This window comes from Rutidosis leptorrhynchoides, chromosome 7, assembly GCF_046630445.1.
Source record: "Rutidosis leptorrhynchoides isolate AG116_Rl617_1_P2 chromosome 7, CSIRO_AGI_Rlap_v1, whole genome shotgun sequence".
NCBI lineage: Eukaryota > Viridiplantae > Streptophyta > Magnoliopsida > Asterales > Asteraceae > Rutidosis > Rutidosis leptorrhynchoides.
The window spans coordinates 290,343,651-290,363,802 of record NC_092339.1 but is presented as its reverse complement, the minus strand read 5'-3'; the positions used below and the strand labels follow the sequence as shown (position 1 = coordinate 290,363,802).

The 20,152-nt window shown below is 39.1% G+C and overlaps 1 long non-coding RNA gene across 1 annotated transcript; it reads right to left on the bottom strand.

Annotated features, from left to right (window-relative positions):
- Positions 1-18,066: 18,066 nt before the first annotated feature.
- On the bottom strand, positions 18,067-19,743 carry LOC139857341 (uncharacterized). The gene is made up of 3 exons (XR_011762484.1): positions 19,502-19,743; positions 18,680-18,743; positions 18,067-18,131 (listed from the first exon to the last, which is right to left on the bottom strand). It is a non-coding gene; the product is annotated as an uncharacterized lncRNA (long non-coding RNA).
- Positions 19,744-20,152: the final 409 nt, after the last annotated feature.

The following is a 20,152-nucleotide window of genomic DNA, read 5'->3' as shown; positions in this document are numbered from 1 at the left end:
GTGAATCTGAGGCCAACCTTGCACTTGTTCAATGCCATCATATGCTTAATTACTACGGAATACAATATTGTGAGTTTCATTTGCTCCCTTTTTAAATGCTTTTGCAATATATATTTTTGGGACTGAGAATACATGCGCTTCTTTTATAAAAGTTTTATGAAATAGACACAAGTAATCGAAACTACATTCTATGGTTGAATTATCGAATTGAATATGCCCCTTTTTAGTCTGGTAATCTAAGAATTAGGGAACATACATCCTAATTGACGCGAATCCTAAAGATAGATCTATTGGGCCTAACAAACCCCATCCGGGTTACGGATGCTTTAGTACTTCGAATTTATCATGTCCGATGAGAGTCCCGAAATGATGGGAATATTCTAGACGCGTTCTGTTAATGTCGGTTACCAGGTGTTCAATCCATATGAATGATTTTTTTTATCTCTATGCAGTTTTTGCGAAATGCCTGATATGAGATGATGTTTATGAAAAATGGAAATGAAAATCTTGTGGTCTATTAAAATGATGGAAATGAATTTTTATGATAAACTAATGAACTCACCAACCTTTTGGTTGACACTTGAAAGCATGTTTATTCTCAGCTTTGAAAGAAATCTTTCGCTGTGCATTTACTCATTTTAGAGATATTACTTGGAGTCATACATGACATATTTCAAAAGACGTTGCATTCGAGTCGTCGAGTTCCTCAAGATTATTATTAAGTCATTTGTAGTTTAGATATAATATGAAATGGTATGCATGCCGTCAACTTTCGATGAAATGAAAGTTTGTCTTTTAAAAACGAATGCAATGTTTGTAAAATGTATCATATAGAGGTCAAGTACCTCGCGATGTAACCAAATGTAATGTATTCGTCCAGATGGATTAGGACGGGTCCTTTCAGATGAAAGATTTCCATAAGACTTTGAATGATTATATGCGTAAGAAGATTAGTCTTGGCCACGTTAATTCCTTCTCCGAGTTATTTGATGTGGCTAAGGGTTTTGTGAACGATATCCCTAAAGTGAGTGATGTTGCTTTTAGTAAAAGGAAATTTGAGTCGAGTAGTGCACCTAGTAAGAAGGCGAAGAGTAGAGCCGAGAGTGTGGGGAGTGTGAAGAAGGGTGGCTCGGGTGATGGTGTCTCAAGGTGTTACACATGCGGGCAAAGGGGTCATATAGCCCTTGATTGTACTAATTCCTCTTCTAAGATGATTACTTATTTTAATTGCCGAAAGGAAGGTCATCGAAAATTCGAGTGTCCTGATTTGGGTTTGGGAGAAAAGAGCAATGACAACACCAAGCGGTTGGAAAAGGCGGCGTGGCCCGCGAGGGGCCGAAATTTCTTGATGACTACCGATGATGCCAAGAAGTCCAACGATGTGGTTTCAGGTACTTTCTTGGTTAACTCTAAACCTGCTAAGGTGTTTGTAAGTAACTAGAAGGGGGAGGGTGAATAGTTACGTAATACGTTTTTGACACTTTTTCGATTGATCACCGAATTTGATTAATTATGATCGATCAATTCAACTCAAACTTGATGTGTGGTGTATATGTTTAAATTGATGAGCAAAGTAATGTAAAGAACATAGACACAAGGATTTATAGTGGTTCGGGTGGATGTTAACTAATCCACCTTAAACCACTCCCTGATTACACTAATCGGGATTTCTTACTTCACTAAGCACTTTTTTCTCTAAATCCGGTGGAGATCCGATTTACAAGTCTTCAACTTCTTTGGTAAACAACAAACCTAATCTTTCTATCCCTTTGAAAGACCAACTCCAGACTAGCTCAACTTGTCTTCAACTTGGACAAGTATTAATCTTCAAATAAGATTAATCAACTTCATAAGTCCCTTTAAGGAAGTAGATCACTAAGCTAGCCTATGCTTTTACTAATTGAAGTTACAAGGCTTATACAATTTGCAATGATGATCCTAAGATAATACTAGGACATACATCACACTAAGTAAACTCACAAGATAAACAATTTTGATTAGTAAGTTTACAACAACTAAATTCTATATCTATAAGATTATATAATATTCTCTTGCTTGATCACATTTGAGTAGTAATTAAAGCACTTGTGATCTCTGGAAATAAGCCTTTGAAATATGCAAGAGGGTCAGCTTCAAATGCTCTTCAATGCTTGCTATTTATAGTGAGATTCAAAAACTAGTTGTTGTTACACGGTTACCGGCACGATCGATCGTGGTTCGACCGTGCGTACTCCAGTCCAAAATATGTATCCATTGTTTAGCCGTTTGACTCAGATTTGAACACCACATTTTGGAATCTTTACTCCATATAACACCTGCAAAAGAAACCCAATATCCTATACAAGTACTATATGCATTAAGTGTGTGAGATTTGGTCGTATTGAGTGAAAATGACATAACACTCCAAATGTGGTAAACCCAACATTCTTGGAGAAGTGTCTTGATTGATATTTTGGGTAATCTCAGTTTGATCAAGATTTAGTTAGGTTCATTAATGTAACGACCCGACTTTTTCAACTTATAATTATATTTATTACTTTCACGAAACTGCGCATTTATGCGTACTGATTTAGATGATGTTCTGGGATCATTGATTATGTTAATTACTTTCATTAATATCTACAACGTGTTTTTAAGTGCTTAATCACTTAACATGATCCTTGATTGCATTTACGACCGTTAGTGTCACTTATCGTTTAAAACATGCTACGTACTTGGTACACGTTAAAATTTTGTCATAATTGGAATATTATGACTACGTAAACTTAATTGTTATTTATTTATGATAATTACTTGGCTTAATGCTTATTTAATTACGCATAGTATTTACTAATGCACACTAGTTACCTTAATGGACTTTTACCTTAATGGACTTCCATGTCCCGACCTACTCAAGTAATGGACTTATTTAGTGGACTAATTAATGGACTAGTTAGCCCATGAAACATAAGACAAAACCCATTAAGACATAAGACAAGGATTAAGCATGCTTATGTACTATACTTACATGTTTTTAACCTAATGTCCTATGCCACCCAACATGTACCTACACCACCATGTACCACCACCCATGAAAAGCAAATGGTCCCCCCTCCCTTGCTCCCCAAACCGTAGACCTACACCAACCATAACCACCATTTCATTTTTTTTTAAACTTCACTTCATTCTCTAATTTCATTTCACAAAAACACAAACAACATTTCTCTAGTTCTTCTCTCTAACTTTTCTCTCTAAATTACTTGAAGAACTTGTAAGTTTTAACTTTAATTCTTCTTCTTTTTTTGCTTCTAAAACCGTAAATCATCATCATTTTCATTATTCTTGGATTTTGGTTATTATAACTTGAATCCTTATGTTATCTTGCAATCTTTAATCACTTGTATGATAAAGAAGCAAGAACAAGGATCAAAGCTTTGTAGCTTTTGGTTCTACATGAAACTTGTAATGATCTAAGGTACAAATTACTTTAAGATCCTTTTTATGTTCAAGTATTAGAGCTTTAAAGTTCATTTTATGAAGATTCAAGCTTGTAACTTGATATCTCTTTATGTAAAGAATCCAAGCTTGAACTTGTTCATCTTTAACTTTAAATTTATCATTTATGCTTATGAAATTCGATTTATATATGTTCTTGGTCAAAGATTTACTTGTTAACTTTGATCTCATGAATCTTGTAACCAAAGTCTAACTTTGAATGTTCAAGAACAAGAAACTTTAAGCTTCCTAGTTTGTAACTTTCACTCATCTAAAGTTGATCTAAGTTATGTAACTTATAGTCATCTAACTTGTTAAAACAAGAGTTCATTGATTTGTGTTCATTTCACTTTACAAGATCTAAGTTTCATAACTTATGGTTGTGTAAAAGTTGAAAGTTTTAGTGCTATGACTTAGGGTTTCACCAAGAACATAAGATCTAGACTTTTTAGTCTAAGGTCTTTAATGTTTATCTAAGATCTAAGTTCTATAGCTTAAGGTCTTGCTTATTTAATTGGATTCAAAGTTTATAGCTTAATAGGACTTGTATTTGTGTTGAAACTAAGAAATTGATGTAACTTTGGTTCATCACCTTGCTCAAACTCTCACATGAGTTGTATTATATTTCTTAGTCTTGACTTGGTGTGTTGATGGTTAAACCTTGGTTAAAGTGATGCTAATGAGTTGTACACTTGAGGCTTATACGCATCAAGGATGAGAACCGTGATGAGCATCAAACACCAAGAAATCCACCGGAGCACATGTTTACTGTTTTTCAGGGTATGATCACACTCCTGGGCTTCTGGAAAAGTTGATTTCTAGATAGTTCGGTTCGAGTAGATGACTTTTCGTTTAAGACTTGCCTAAATCCGATATACGGTTTAGGATTTATAGCCTCCCGAAAGTCATTATGCCTTTGTAACGACGTGCTGAAAATTCTGACCTACTTGCGCTTGAACCGTCGCCACAGTCAAACGACATCGAGTTAGGTTCTGAAATTTGGACAGCAGTTAGAGGACTCACATACGGAGTCTTGGCTACTGACCGCGCTTCATTTTAGAGTGTATAGAGGTTGTAGCAGCTGAACGAAGTCAGCCTTGTTTCGATCTCTATTCTTGATTGAAAACTTACTTTACTTTTTACGTACGATGATGATGATGATGATGATGATGACACTTAAGACTTAACTTAGGTACTTTTAAACCCTTTGGGACGATTTACTGATTTAGTAACTTATAACTTAGTTTGAGGACCTTTCAGACCGACTTACTTGCTTACTTACCTCGTACCGACTTTTACCGCATTTTCACTGTGAGTTATAGCTTCCCTTTTTACCTTACTATTTTTAGGACTGAGAATACATGCGCTTTTTATATTTTACTAACTAGGCATGAGTACTTAAACTTTATATATGTGTGGGTGATATAACGGCATAAATTTTCCCCTTAGCTCGGTAACGTTTAGTCATTGGTTTATGAACCGGTGAACGCGAATCTTAGATATGGATCCATAGGGCTTGACATCCCCACTCGGGCTAATCGCGCTAGCATTTAACGGGTATTTAATACTTTGTAAACTTACGCACTCGCCAAGTGTACTTTTAGGGGGTGATACTTACATTAAGTTAGTTACCAAGTGCCCACGGTTAAGCATATACTTTTCATACTGTTTTGAATACGAAATCTTGTGGCCTACATTATATTGTTGATTACAATTAAACTATAGCTTACCAACATTCGTGTTGACATTTTAAAGTATGTTATTTCTCATGTGCTTAGACGTATATTGCTTCCGCTGTATTAGTCTCGCTGTTATAGACTGGATGTGTTAGACTCCCACTGCTCTGTTTAGAGATGTCTTGTAAGACCTAAATATTTATTGTACATAGAGTATAAATGGTGTACATAAAGTGTGTGAAGCGTGTTGTAAGTTTAAAAAGTGACAGACTGTGCTGAGCCTTATGCGCGCTGCGCAAAGGTATGGGTGCCCGCCTCGCACCATGCCTGGCGATAGTTTTCAGTTTTCTTTTAATTAGAGTTAAATGAAGGGCAATTGTGTCTTTTCACTTGGGATCGGATCTGTAGCTTTAACACCAGAATTGGATCTAGTTTTGGATCATTTTCACATCCACAAAACACTCTTATCCATTCTTAGAGAGAGAGAGAGAGTTCTAGAGAGAGATTTGGGGTTTTGGAGAAGAAGAAGCTTGAATCGATCAAAAGCTCGAGTATTAAAGTTGTTCATCTCATTCTTGGCTATGTTTTGGTAGTGTTGGTAAAGGTTTGCTCGGTTGCGTTTGGAGGCGATTTACATACATGACTTGGGCGGGCATTTCGAGGTGAGTGGAATAATTATGCATGTATGTATATAATGTATTTATTTGTGTAGCATGAGATGAGAAGTGTCGATGTGCTAAGATACCACATTTGACGAAATGAGTGAAGTGTTGATGTGCTAAGATACCACTCAAAATAATATAACGGGTGAAGTGTCGATGTGTTAAGACGCCACCCGGGGTGAAGTGTCGATGTGTTAAGACGCCACCCGGAGTGAAGTATCGATGTGCTAAGATGCCACTCCAAGGAAATTGACGGGTGAAGTATCGATGTGTTAAGATGCCACCCCAAGTAATATGAAGAGTGAAGTGTTGACGTGTTAAGACACCACTCGGAGTGAAGTATCGACGTGTTAAGATGCCACTCCAAGAAATGTCACGGGTGAAGTGTCGATGTGTTAAGACACCACCCGGGGTGAAGTATCGACGTGTTAAGATGCCACCCGTGGGGTTAGTGTACGACGTGTTAAGTACTCTAATGGTTGTTATGAACACCGATGGGAAATTTGAGTACCATTCCTTGTACGATTGGTTAACCATGGTTATGTGTTGTAGTATAGCATATTATATTGTTCGTGTTATATGCTATCGTTTGTGCTAGCTCTTGATATCGTGGATTTAGCATTGTGCGTTGAAATGGTATGCTAATTTAAATTGCTAGCGTGTATGAGGTAGTTGTGTAAGTGGTTGCAAGTAAGTAGGTTATATATGTATATGTATAACTATTGCATTCACTAAGCTTTTAGCTTACCCTCTCGTTGTTTACCTTTTTACAGGTATTGTGTTATGAAGCTAGCTAGTTGTTAGACTAGTTGCGTAGGAGCGCTTGGGCTCAATGGGGTAGCTTTTGGATATGCGGACGTGGATTAGGGATTTGGTAGTCCCCGGGATTATGCTCTTGGTATCGAGTTGGGTTATAGAGTCCTAACTCGTCTAAATGTGAATTGGGATTGAAACTTGTATTTTGTACGAAAGTCGTAAAACGGCCGATGTGGGCGTGGTGTCGTAAAACTCGTTTTATTATTGGAACGTATTAGATTTATCTAATATTATATGTTGTGAAAAGAGTTTCGTCTAAAAGTGTCGGGAAGTGGGAGATCTTTAAATGAAAATTGGAAAAATTAGACAGCAAGCTGTCAGGCGTTGTGCGTGACGCGCACATAGGGGTCTGCGCGCCGCGCACCCCACTGCTATATAATTTTTTTTTTGCTGCGTATTCGGTTGGATAACGGGCTGAGTCGTTACATGTCTCAAACATGGAACCTTACTTTGCATTCACAACTTTTGTTACATTTGAACAACGGCCTTGTAATGACCTTTGTGTCACGTACTTATATTAATGCTTTCTATTCGTAGAAGCACGCTATCTTTTGTAAAATGTTATCTTTTCATGAATGCAAACTTGTTTTAAAACAGCATATAGTGTTGTAACCTTGTAATGGACCTGTTGTTGATGATCCGTACACGTTGATTTTGTACGGGGCGTCACATTTGGTATCAGAGCAATGGTTGTAGGGAATTAGGTTGCATTAGTGTGTCTTGACCGAGTCGAGTAGGATTCACTAATAGGACTAATCTACAACTTGCTTGTTTACTTACTCCTGCGGAACTGTTGCATGCTACTGCTTACTTTACTGTTACGTGAACTTGCTATATGCTATTGCTTATTCTCGTTACTGCATGCTACTATCTGCTTTTGATTGCATGTTACTTTTGTTTGATACTGTTACGATTGCCATGCTATGTACTGCTAGCATGTTGTAGTACCTGATTACGTGCTTGCTATATGTCTTACTGACATGGAAAAAGTTATTTTTCCTTGTTCAGATGTTGGACATTCCGCCTATTATCATTGATTTGGAGAGTGACTCAGATTCATCTGCTACTTTGCCTACTATTATTGCTGACTCACCGATCCTGTCATCGCTACCCTCCGACAACTCTGGTGATTCGTCTTCTGGAGATAGTGGACTCGTGCTTGACCTAATGGACATCTCGGACGGAGACGAGGATCCCACGGAGATTCCAGCTCCACCCAACCCTAGACTCCCGGGGCCACAACACCATTCCGGTGGTATTGTGATCCCTGGGGTAGACGGATATGGTGCCTTCCGTAACGAGCATGGACATTGGGCCAGACGCACCGCCGATGGACGTGTCGTACCGATTACACCTAGCAGATATCGACTCATGACCACCGGCCAGACACATCCACCCGTACGTGACGTACCTGCACTACCTTCGGATGATTTAGATAGCTCGTCATCGGACGAGACTAGTGATGAGGATCCCGAGGAGGATTCTGAGGAGGACTCTGAGGAGAAGCCCGCAGCCACCCTCTACCCCGCCAAAAAAGCGGTACCGCTTCGATGGTACTGTTATCGCATGGGTTAATGGAGGTAAGCCGTTCGTGAACGCACATGGACTGTTGGTTAGGGTCACCGCCGGTAAGCTGGTTGTGCCGTATCCTGCTGATCCATTCGTGCGTAAGGTCGCTCGTTATGCGCCATCTACTTCTGGTGCACCATCTGTACCACCGGCGCCACCTGCACCACCTGCCCCACCGGCATCTCCCACCGTCGAGGAGCTGACGAGGGAAGTGCATACCCTCCGTTCTAGGGTAACTGAGCTCGAGGACCAGATGACCCACCTGATGGACATCATTTACCCACCATCACCATAGGGCTATTGTATTAGATTATGTTATGTAATCCCGTTAGTAGTTTCATGTTTTATTCAAGTATTGTACGAACCTTATGAAGTTGTATGCAAACTTTCTTATTAATGAATGGAATTACTGTTGTTTGAATTATTGTACGGCATTATATTTAAGTTATTACATGATGGTTTTTGTGCTATCTACAACTCGTTTGACATGCTTAGTTAACATGTATTGTATTGTTTCCATGTTGATTACCTTATACTATAGCATTATGAATTATTGAATAATGGATTTTGACTTAAGTCGAAATTTTTGTTTGGAAGATCAATGGCAAATGGAAGAGTTCCAAGGGAAACACCCACAGCAGCACAGATTGAGGAGATGATAGCTGCTCGAGTAGCCGCAGCTATGGCGGATGCCAACCCCCAAGCACTACCGACTTACCAGAACATTCAGAACGGGTGCACTTATAAGGAATTCCAGAGCTGCAAGCCCCACAATTTCAGTGGTACTGAAGGGCCAGTTGGGCTGACTAGATGGTTTGAAAAGTTGGAATCTGTGTTCCGTGTAAGTAACTGCTCTGAAGTGAACAAAACTAAGTACGCCTCCTGTACGCTGTCGGATGGCGCTTTAACCTGGTGGAACACACTCGCCCAGGTTCAGGGAATTGATGAGGCTTATGCTACACCATGTGAGGAATTTAAGAGGGCTATGATCGAGGAGTACTACCCCAGAACCGAAATTTAGAAAATGGAAGATGAGTTTTGGGAACTGAAGGTTGTAGGAACTGACCTTGATGGCTATAACCGAAGGTACTTGGAGTTAGCTTTAATGTGCCCCACGATGGTTACTCCTGAATTTAAGTGAATGGAACGGTATTTGTGGGGACTTCCCAAGACCATTCAGGGAAATGTCACCTCTTCGAAACCAGCAAATGTCCCGGAAGCTATGCGCATGGCGCGCACCCTGATGAATCAAATTACCCATCAAGAGCCAATGTGGTGTGTGAAAAGTGTAAGAGGACTGGACAAATCGGCAAATAATGTAAGATCAACATCTCAGCTGTGAGAATAAATCCGAATGGGCCGAAGAAGTGCTTTGAATGCGGCCAGCAGGGTCACTTCAAGAATGAATGTCCAAACAAGAAGAAGGAAGGTGGACCAGCACGTGGAAGAGTCTTCAATACAAACACCAAAGATGCCCGTGAAGATCCTGACTTGGTCACACGTACATTCACTATTAATAAACTATTAGCTTCTGTCTTGTTTGATACTGGTGCTGATAGGAGTTATGTAGATAGACACTTTTGCTCTAAGATAGATTGGTCGTTAGTACTATTGGAGGAGAATATGCTTGTTGAGGTAGCCAATGGAAAACTTGAGAAAGTTGACCAAATTGGTCGAGGAGGTATTATAAACTTAGCTAGAGTGGAATTTGAGGTTGATTTGATACCCATTAAGTTGGGAAGCTTTGATGTGATAGTTGGCATGGACTGGTTGTCCAAAGTAAAAGCAAAAGTCATCTGTGGAGAAAAGATTATTCGTATACCACGCGAAGACGGTGTGCCATTGATTGTATACGGGGAGAGATGTTGTAACGACTCAACCCGTTATCCAATCGAATACGTAGCAAAAGATTTTTTTTTTATTTCAGAAGGGTGCGCGGCGCGCAACCCTTTAGGTGCACGGCGCGCACAAGGCCGGACAGCCTCTGTCCGGATTTTCCAAATTTTGATTAAAGATCTCCCACTTCCCGACACTTTTAGACGAAACGCTTTTCACAACACATTATAATAAACAAGACTAACGCGTTCCAATAATAAAACAAGTTTTACGACACCGGGCCCACGTCGGCCATTTTACGACTTTCGTACAAAATACAAGTTTCAATCCCAATTTACACTTAGACGAGTTAGGACTCTATAACCCAACCCGATACCAAGAGCATAATCCCGGGGACTACCAAATCCCCAAACCGCGTTCAAATATCCAATAGCTACCCCATCGAGCCCCAGCGCTCCTACACATCTAGTCTAACGACTAACTAGCTTCATAACACGATACCTGTAAAAAGGTAAACAACGAGAGGGTAAGCTAACGCTTAGTGAATGCAATAATTATACATATACATATATAATATACCTACTTGCAAACACTTACACAAATACCTCATACACGCTAGCAATTTATATAGCATACCATCGCAAAGTATAACGCTACAATCTTCAAGACCACAAGCTAGCACAACAATAGCATATATAACTCGAATAATATATTATGCTACATTACAACACGTAATTAAGGTTAACCAACACACAAGGGAATGGTACTTCAAATGTCCCATCGGTGTTCATAACAACCGTTAGTGTACAACGAAATATATCACTAACCCCGAGGTGACACGGACAACGAAATATCCGTTCAAGCAATCGTTAGTGTACAACGAAATATATCACTAACTCTTGGGCAATTTGGACAACGAAATATCCATCGTTAGTGTACAACGAAATATATCACTAACTCTTGGTGGTATAAACAACATATACCCCGGCCCCTTCCCCGCCCTACAAATAGATACATTATATACACACATGTATAATCATTCCACTCACCTCGAGATGCCCGCACAAATCATATATGTAAACCGCCTCCAAACGCAACCGAGCAAGTTTTTACCTATAATACGCATATAGATATACACACAATCAACATAAATTCTCTACAAGAGAATTCGACTTCAACACCCTTAACCGAGGGTTTATACCTACTTCCACAATCCGCCCATTTAGACGCCTAAAGTGGACTTCACCAATTACCACTACGGATGGTAATTCCGACCCATTCAACAAGTACAATTTAACCTAAATTATACTTGACGCCATTTAAACCAACCTAGGTCTTAACACTAAATTACTACTTAGGTAGTAATCATATCAAACGCCGTTAAACACTTAACAAAAGTGCTTATCATCCAATTAATCCAAACTTAGTGTCATTACCAAATTTGACCCAATTCATTTCACCCATTTTGACATAAGTCCCGAAAACGCCCAAAATCACTAACGACTAGTGATTATATTTTCAAAACACCAATTAACACCTAAATCAAACATTTATATACTTGATTCATCAAATATTGACCTCATATCTTAGTTTGACTCCAAATCAAGGTTAACACCCATTTTAACCAACTAACATGTTCTTATGAACATCTAAATCACCAACACACTTACAATCTAGTGATTAACACCCAAACCAATGACAAATGCTTCCAAATTTGTCATCTAACCCTAAACCCACAATAATTGGGTTTAATTACACTAACAATACCCATAACCCCCAAATTTCATAAGAAATGGGGTTTATAACCCTAACTAGCTCAAACCCTAACCCCAAATCAAAATCAAAGTAATTAAATCGAATCTAGGGTTTACCTCAACTCCAAAACCGAGCTAGTAACAAGAAACACCAAGGAGAACCAAAACTCGCTTTCAATTTGGGCAAAAATCACCATCTTTATCATCCAATCAAGCTTCCTCTCTCTAGAACTATCTCTCTCTCTCTCTAAGATAAGATGGGAGTGTTTGTGGATGTGAAAGTGATCCAAAACTACATCCAATCCAGCTGATATGGCCTCAGATCCGGCCTCAAGTGAAATGACCAAAAAGCCCCTCATTTAATTCAAATTGGAAAAAGACAGAAATCTGTCGCAGGCATGGTGCGCGGCGCGCACCCTTAACCCTGCGCGGCGCGCACAAGGGTCTGCACAGACTGTCTGCTTTTAAATTTATACCACGCTTCACCCACCCTACGTACATCATTTTAACTCTATGTACCATAAATATTTGAGTGTTACAACTCTCCCCCACTTAGAATCGATCACGTCCTCGTGATCCGCACCACATACTAGAAGTTAAGCACTCCCCCTTGAACCTTCCCGCTTCCAACGCGAGGTCACACATGTAGTAATCACGCATCCGAATCCTCGCCTCGTACACTAACGCATCACATTTTACATCAATATCGGGTAATCAACCATCGAGTCAAAACAACCGTTTGCGCCTACACCGAGTACCCAACTCGTACAATACATTTCACACTCAACCCAAAGTAGAACAATTCACCGACAACCATCGTCGTCACGCTTCCTTAAAACTCAGTACTCCATCGGTTCTTAAACGTACTACTTAACCGATCATTCATGAATATTATCTGGACCAAGAACCTAGCTTCCTCTGGCTCCACACCGGATCATTCCTTCAACGAAGAATTTTCGGGAATCCCAAAATAATCACTTCAGGGGTACCACCTTCCCACCAATCAATCCGCACACGACTATATGTCACTGGATTAATCCAGGACGACAATAGTACACCGCGAGTTAGACGAAACATCAACAAAAAATTTCCACAATTAGCCAGACGACTCACAAAATAGTCACCAAATCCGGGTGAACCTTCTTACCTAGACCGTCCGTTAGGGATGGTCTCGACATTTTGATGCGACCTACGGGTCACTTCACTAGGGTACACACTTGTGTAACCAAACAACATCCGCGTGTCTCTACGTGAGATAATCAATACCGACACTCTTGCCTCACAATCGTCCATAAAGTGGAATAATCCACTGAAAATTTCTAATATCACATTTCCCGATAGGGAAAATACAGCATTCGCCATGATATCAAACTCATACTCCCTCAACAGTACTACCCGAGTTTCACACCAACCCAGATTTTTCAATACGGGAGCACCCGCAACGACCTCTTCATTCTCTCACTCCGGGATCTCAAACTTCACCTTTGGTCTCGTACCGCACATTGGTACTATACGACCACCTTACATAGGAAGTCTTACACTTCCTTCGATCCCATCATCACAATCTTCACGCATAACATTCCCAAATAATAACTCACAATCGTAATGCACGATCTCGAATCGACATCAAAAACCCGTCGCTCTTCCTCGTTAGGAACTCTGAACACCTATTGAGGCTTAGCAGGGTACACCCCGACATTTCACCATACAAACACCAATGAAGCTTCCTTGTTACATCAGTAAAAGAAACTCTCCCACTTAGGATTTAGCTCCATTTCTCACCGCCAAGATGATAATATCCTGCGGAATTCCCATTTCACGAAACATCTGATCACCCTCATCGTTGATCATCCACACCAAACCACCGTAAATTTACTTTACGCTCTCAGAGCCGTCATGCACAATCACTGGAGATGTTGTACAGGCGACGGCATCGCACCTTTATACCACGATTAACAACTAACAGCCCTTCATCGTTCGCAAAGCGAACTCCACCAAAATCCTATGTACGCCTCTAAGCCTAGGCATACGCCACTCCGATTAATCAGTTGTGCATCTCGGTCTAGGTCACCCGACCTTCCACGCAACAAACTTTTATCAACTATTGCTCACTCTCATGGGGAAGAGTGACCAATCCGACACATTAATTATATTGACCGCAATATCAACACTTCATCATAACCTTTGGTCTAACCGACCATTAAATCCATCACCGGTCCACCGGTAATCTTCACCCGTCTATCACTTAAGAGTAATAAGATGCGCTCACCCATCACTTCATAAGAAGTATTTACCGCAATGCTCTTAAACTTCGACTTTCGTAATCGTCGAATCACTATCACCCGTCGATCACTATTGTAATCTCCGCTGCCTCTAAGGGTATCTCACGGGCACCCTATGCATAACGATCACACCATCACCGGAGTTGAACATCACACTAGCAGGTATAAGAAGGTACCTAACGCCGTGTCATGCAAACTCCCTCCGTAACCTACCGAATTTTAGAATCTCGAACCTTGGGTTACACACACCCGATGTCACCCGTCTCTCCACAATAATGACCCGAAGTTATACCTACTCGACAAACCTTACGGTTTATTGTATTATCGAAAGTTCCTAGCAATCACACGCTACCCGTAATTTCCACAAAGCCAATCGATATAGCCTAACGGAAAAAACTTCCATCTAACGCTGAGAGGTGCTTGAAAACACCAAGTCTTACGCCCTTCCACATATCGGTACAACCACAACAACAAGGTGTATTCCGTTCGGAGTGTTACCCTATAATCCACAACACACTAACACAATCATCATCATATGGGTCCCACTGATGTCAAAGCAGGGGGGTATAAAATACTATTAAATTTTAGCAGAAAATACTATTAAATACGATACAATTTTACACAAGATATTTATTTATTTATAGAATGGATATACTTAAACCTTGCTACAACACTTATAGGCAGTGTACCTAATCGTACAGTAGTGTAGTTTTTAGTAAGTCCGGTTCGTTCCACAGGGAAATCTTTAAGCAAAGCTCAACGCTATATTAGTTTACTTTTATAAAAGTACAAATATATATATAAGTAATATTATTATTATAAAGGGGGGTTTTTACCGTTTAATGACCGGTTTGTCGATTTTAAAACTTTAGTCGCAGTTAAAACCTAATGTAAAATATAAAATAAATACAAGACTTCAAATTAAAGCGTAAAGTAAATAACGATAATGAAATTGCGAATAATAAAAATGCGATAAAATAAAATTGCGATAATTAAAAGTACGATAATTAAAAGTGCGATAAAATAAAATAACAATAAATAAAAGTGCGATAATTAGAAGTGCAATTAAATATAAAATAAAGGAAATTAAATATGAAATAAAAGAATTATGCTTATTTAAACTTCCGTAATCATGATGTTTGACGTGTTGATTTTAGTTTTATGCCCATGGGTTAATTGTCCTTTGTCCTGGATTATTCAATATGTCCGTCTGGTTTTTGTCCATAACAGTCCATCAGTCATAAATATAAATTGCAAGTGTCCTTGTCAAATTATTATTATACCCGAAGATAAATATTCCAACTAATTGGGGATTCGAATTGTAACAAGGTTTTAATACTTTGTTTAATGAATACACCAGGTTATCGACTGCGTGTAAACCAAGGTTTTACTACTTTGTTAACAATTACACCAATTACCCTTGAATGTAATTTCACCCCTGTTTTGATTATTCTAGTGGCTATTAATCCATTCCCGTGTCCGGTTAAATGAACGATTATTCGTACATATAAATACCCCGCCCATCGTGTCCGATCGAGTGTATATGGTAATTTATAGGGACGCCCAATTGTAAATCTTTATATTAACATTAACAAACTTTCATTTAGTTAAACAAATATAAAGCCCATTATTAGCCCATAGTCTAGTTTCCACAAGTGTCGTTCTTTTGTCCAAACCCCAATTATGGTACAAAGCCCAATTACCCAATTTTAGTAATTAGCCCAACATCATGATTACTTCGTTTTAAACAAGCATAATAATAACTTAGCTACGAGACATTAATATAAAAAGGTTGAACATAACTTACAATGATTAAAAATAGCGTAGCGTTACACGGACAGAATTTCGACTTACACCCTTACAACATTCGCTAACATACCCTTATTATTAGAATTATAATTAAAATTAAAATATAAATTATAAATATAAATATATATTACTCGTATATATTGAGAGAGAGATAAAAAAATGTGATATATTTTGATCAGAATTCGGGTTGATTTATAGCCTGGAATGAAATTTGGGGCTCCGCGACTCGCGGCAAAAAGCCCTTCAAACTCCGCGAGTCGCGGAGAGGTATTTTCAATTTACTCCCTTGGAGTTTCTGGCTGCCGACGGTTTTTATTATATATATATAATATATATATAATTAATATAATTAATTATATATTATATTATATTTATATATATAGTTAACTTGTAATTTTTAGTCCGTTGCGTCGAGCGTTAAGAGTTGACTCTAGTCCCGGTTCCGGATTTTCGAACGTCCTCGCGTATAATTTAATATCTTGTACTTTGCGTTTTGAATCTTGTACTCTTGTAATTTCGAGACGTTTCTTATCAATAATTGGAACCTTTTTGATTGTCTTTTGTTCTTTTGAGCTTTTTGGTCGTTTGCGTCTTCAATTCGTCGAATCTGTCTTTTGTCTTCACCTTTTATTATTTAAACGAATATCACTTGTAAATAGAACAATTTCAACTAAAAGCTTGTCTTTCTTGAGGAATAATGCTATGAAATATATGTTCGTTTTTAGCATTATCACCCACTCCCATGAGTTTAATGACCCGAAGACTCCTCGATTCGCCAATTCCAAGGCGACTCATAATTAGAATCCTATCACGATTCTCTAACCACACACACTCTACCGAGTGCAACCCGACTAAAATCATTAGACTTGTCGCATTCCTTCACGAAATTCAAGTCCTCGACGCACACACGCACGCATATAAATTGGTCATCCTAGTTACGATGGATAACTACAACAAATGACAATCTCAATAGTGCACCCACTACATAGGGTGACTAAGTACGCGCCGAACTCGTGAGTTTGCTCACTCACATAACTAATCGAATCCACCGTAACACTTCCCGACCCGCAACGAACCTGATGTGACTACAAGCACATCACCCGAGACAACTATATCCTAGGAACCGATAGAAGATTCCTAATTTATCCCGAATCTACCCCAACCATGCCACGTTTCCTCCGTTCGGTACTCGTCATGTCATGCTTGAAGTCAAGATACACTTTCGTAATAATGGTGATCTGTCACTATTACAAATGCGTACCTTACCATTTTCACATGGTCACGCAAAGTACTTTACCCGGACTGACGCAACATTCACACAAGATAACACGCGATAACTCCTAGTACCCGAATGACCAAAGTTCTTATCGTGAACTTGATCACTCAAAACCACCAAACATACGAATCTCTCCAATAGATTCATCCCTAGGATACCGCACAAAAGGTACCTGTATATATACACCTATATATAATATAATAATAATTGTACACAAGTACACCGCAGCCACAAGTCAACCTACATCCTAGGTGACTATCACTAAAACAATGTCCAAGTTCGCCTGCTTACATTAGGCACTAGCTATATAAGGCACTAATTTACACGCGAAATAAGGCCCCATATAATCACACTTTGGACAAACACAAGTCCTAGTTAGTCACCTACTCTAAGGCACTAACAAGTCTCAATCCAAACCGTATTTCTACAAGTCCCGCAAATAATACATAACCGCCAATAAGTCTAAGACTAGGCACCTATTCCAAGGTCACCTAATTCCCTTAGACTATGCTCTGATACCACTTGTAACGACTCAACCCATTATCCAATCGAATACGCAGCAAAAGATTTTTTTTATTTATTTATTTCAGAAGGGTGCGCGGCGCGCACAAGGCCTGACAGCCTCTGTCCAGATTTTCCAAATTTTGATTAAAGATCTCCCACTTCCCGACACTTTTAGACGAAACGCTTTTCATAACACATTATAATAAACAAGACTAACGCGTTCGAATAATAAAATGAGTTTTACGACACCGGGCCCACGTCGGCCATTTTACGACTTTCGTACAAAATACAAGTTTCAATCCCAATTTACACTTAGACGAGTTAGGACTCTATAACCCAACCCGATACCAATAGCATAATCCCAAGGACTACCAAATCCCCAAACCGCGTCCAAATATCCAATAGCTACCCCGTCGAGCCCCAGCGCTCCTACACATCTAGTCTAACGACTAACTAGCTTCATAACACGATACCTGTAAAAAGGTAAACAACGAGAGGGTAAGCTAACGCTTAGTGAATGCAATAATTATACATATACATATATAATATACCTACTTGCAAACACTTACACAAATACCTCATACACGCTAGTAATTTATATAGCATACCATCGCAAAGTATAACGCTACAATCTTCAAGACCACAAGCTAGCACAACAATAGCATATATAACTCGAATAATATATTATGCTACATTACAACACGTAATTAAGGTTAACCAACACACAAGGGAATGGTACTTCGAATTTCCCATCAGTGTTCATAACAACCGTTAGTGTACAACGAAATATATCACTAACCCCGAGGTGACACGGACAACAAAATATCCGTTCAAGCAATCGTTAGTGTACAACGAAATATATCACTAACTCTTGGGCAATTTGGACAACGAAATATCCATCGTTAGTGTACAACGAAATATATAACTAACTCTTGGTGGTATAAACAACATATACCCCGGCCCCTTCCCCGCCCTACAAATAGACACATTATATACACACATGTATAATCATTCCACTCACCTCGAGATGCCCGCACAAATCATATATGTAAACCGCCTCCAAACGCAACCGAGCAAGCTTTTACCTATAATACGCATATAGATATACACACAATCAACATACATTCTCTACAAGAGAATTCGACTTCAACACCCTTAACCGAGGGTTTATACCTACTTCCACAATCCGCCCATTTAGACGCCTAAAGTGGACTTCACCAATTACCACTACGGATGGTAATTCCGACCCATTCAACAAGTACAATTTAACCTAAATTATACTTGACGCCATTTAAACCAACCTAGGTCTTAACACTAAATTACTACTTAGGTAGTAATCATATCAAACGCCGTTAAACACTTAACAAAAGTGCTTATCATCCAATTAATCCAAACTTAGTGTCATTACCAAATTTAACCCAATTCATTTCACCCATTTTGACATATGTCCCGAAAACGCCCAAAATCACTAACGACTAGTGATTATATTTTCAAAACACCAATTAACACCTAAATCAAACATTTATATACTTGATTCATGAAATATTGACCTCATATCTTAGTTTGACTCCAAATCAAGGTTAACACCCATTTTAACCAACTAACATGTTCTTATGAACATCTAAATCACCAACACACTTACAATCTAGTGATTAACACCCAAACCAATGACAAATGCTTCCAAATTTGTCATCTAATCCTAAACCCACAATAATTGGGTTTAATTACACTAACAATACCCATAACCCCCAAATTTCAGAAGAAATGGGGTTTATAACCCTAACTAGCTCAAACCCTAACCCCAAATCAAAATTAAAGTAATTAAATCGAATCTAGGGTTTACCTCAACTCCAAAACCGAGCTAGTAACAAGAAACACCAAGGAGAACCAAAACTCGCTTTCAATTTGGGCAAAAATCACCATCTTCATCATTCATTCAAGCTTCCTCTCTCTAGAACTCTCTCTCTCTCTCTCTCTCTCTCTCTAAGATAAGATGGGAGTGTTTGTGGATGTGAAAGTGATCCAAAACTACATCCAATCCAGCTGATATGGCCTCAGATCCGGCCTCAAGTGAAATGACCAAAAAGCCCCTCATTTAATTCAAATTAGAAAAAGACAGAAATCTGTCGCAGGCATGGTGCGTGGCGTGCACCCTTAACCCTGCGCGGCGCGCACAAGGCTCTGCACAGACTGTCTGCTTTTAAATTTATACCACGCTACGTACATCATTTTAACTCTATGTACCATAAATATTTGAGTGTTACAGATGTAGCCCAAATCTGAACCTTATTAGTTGCATTAAGGTACAAAAGGTTATGAAAAAGGGGCGTTTTGCTGTTCTGGCGCACGTAAAGAAGTTGGAAATGGAGGAGAAAAGCGTAGATGATGTACGAATTGTGAACGAATTTCCCGACGTCTTTCCAGACGAACTGCCAGGATTACCCCCACCAAGAGCAGTGGAGTTTCAGATTGATCTAGTACCAGGAGCCGCACC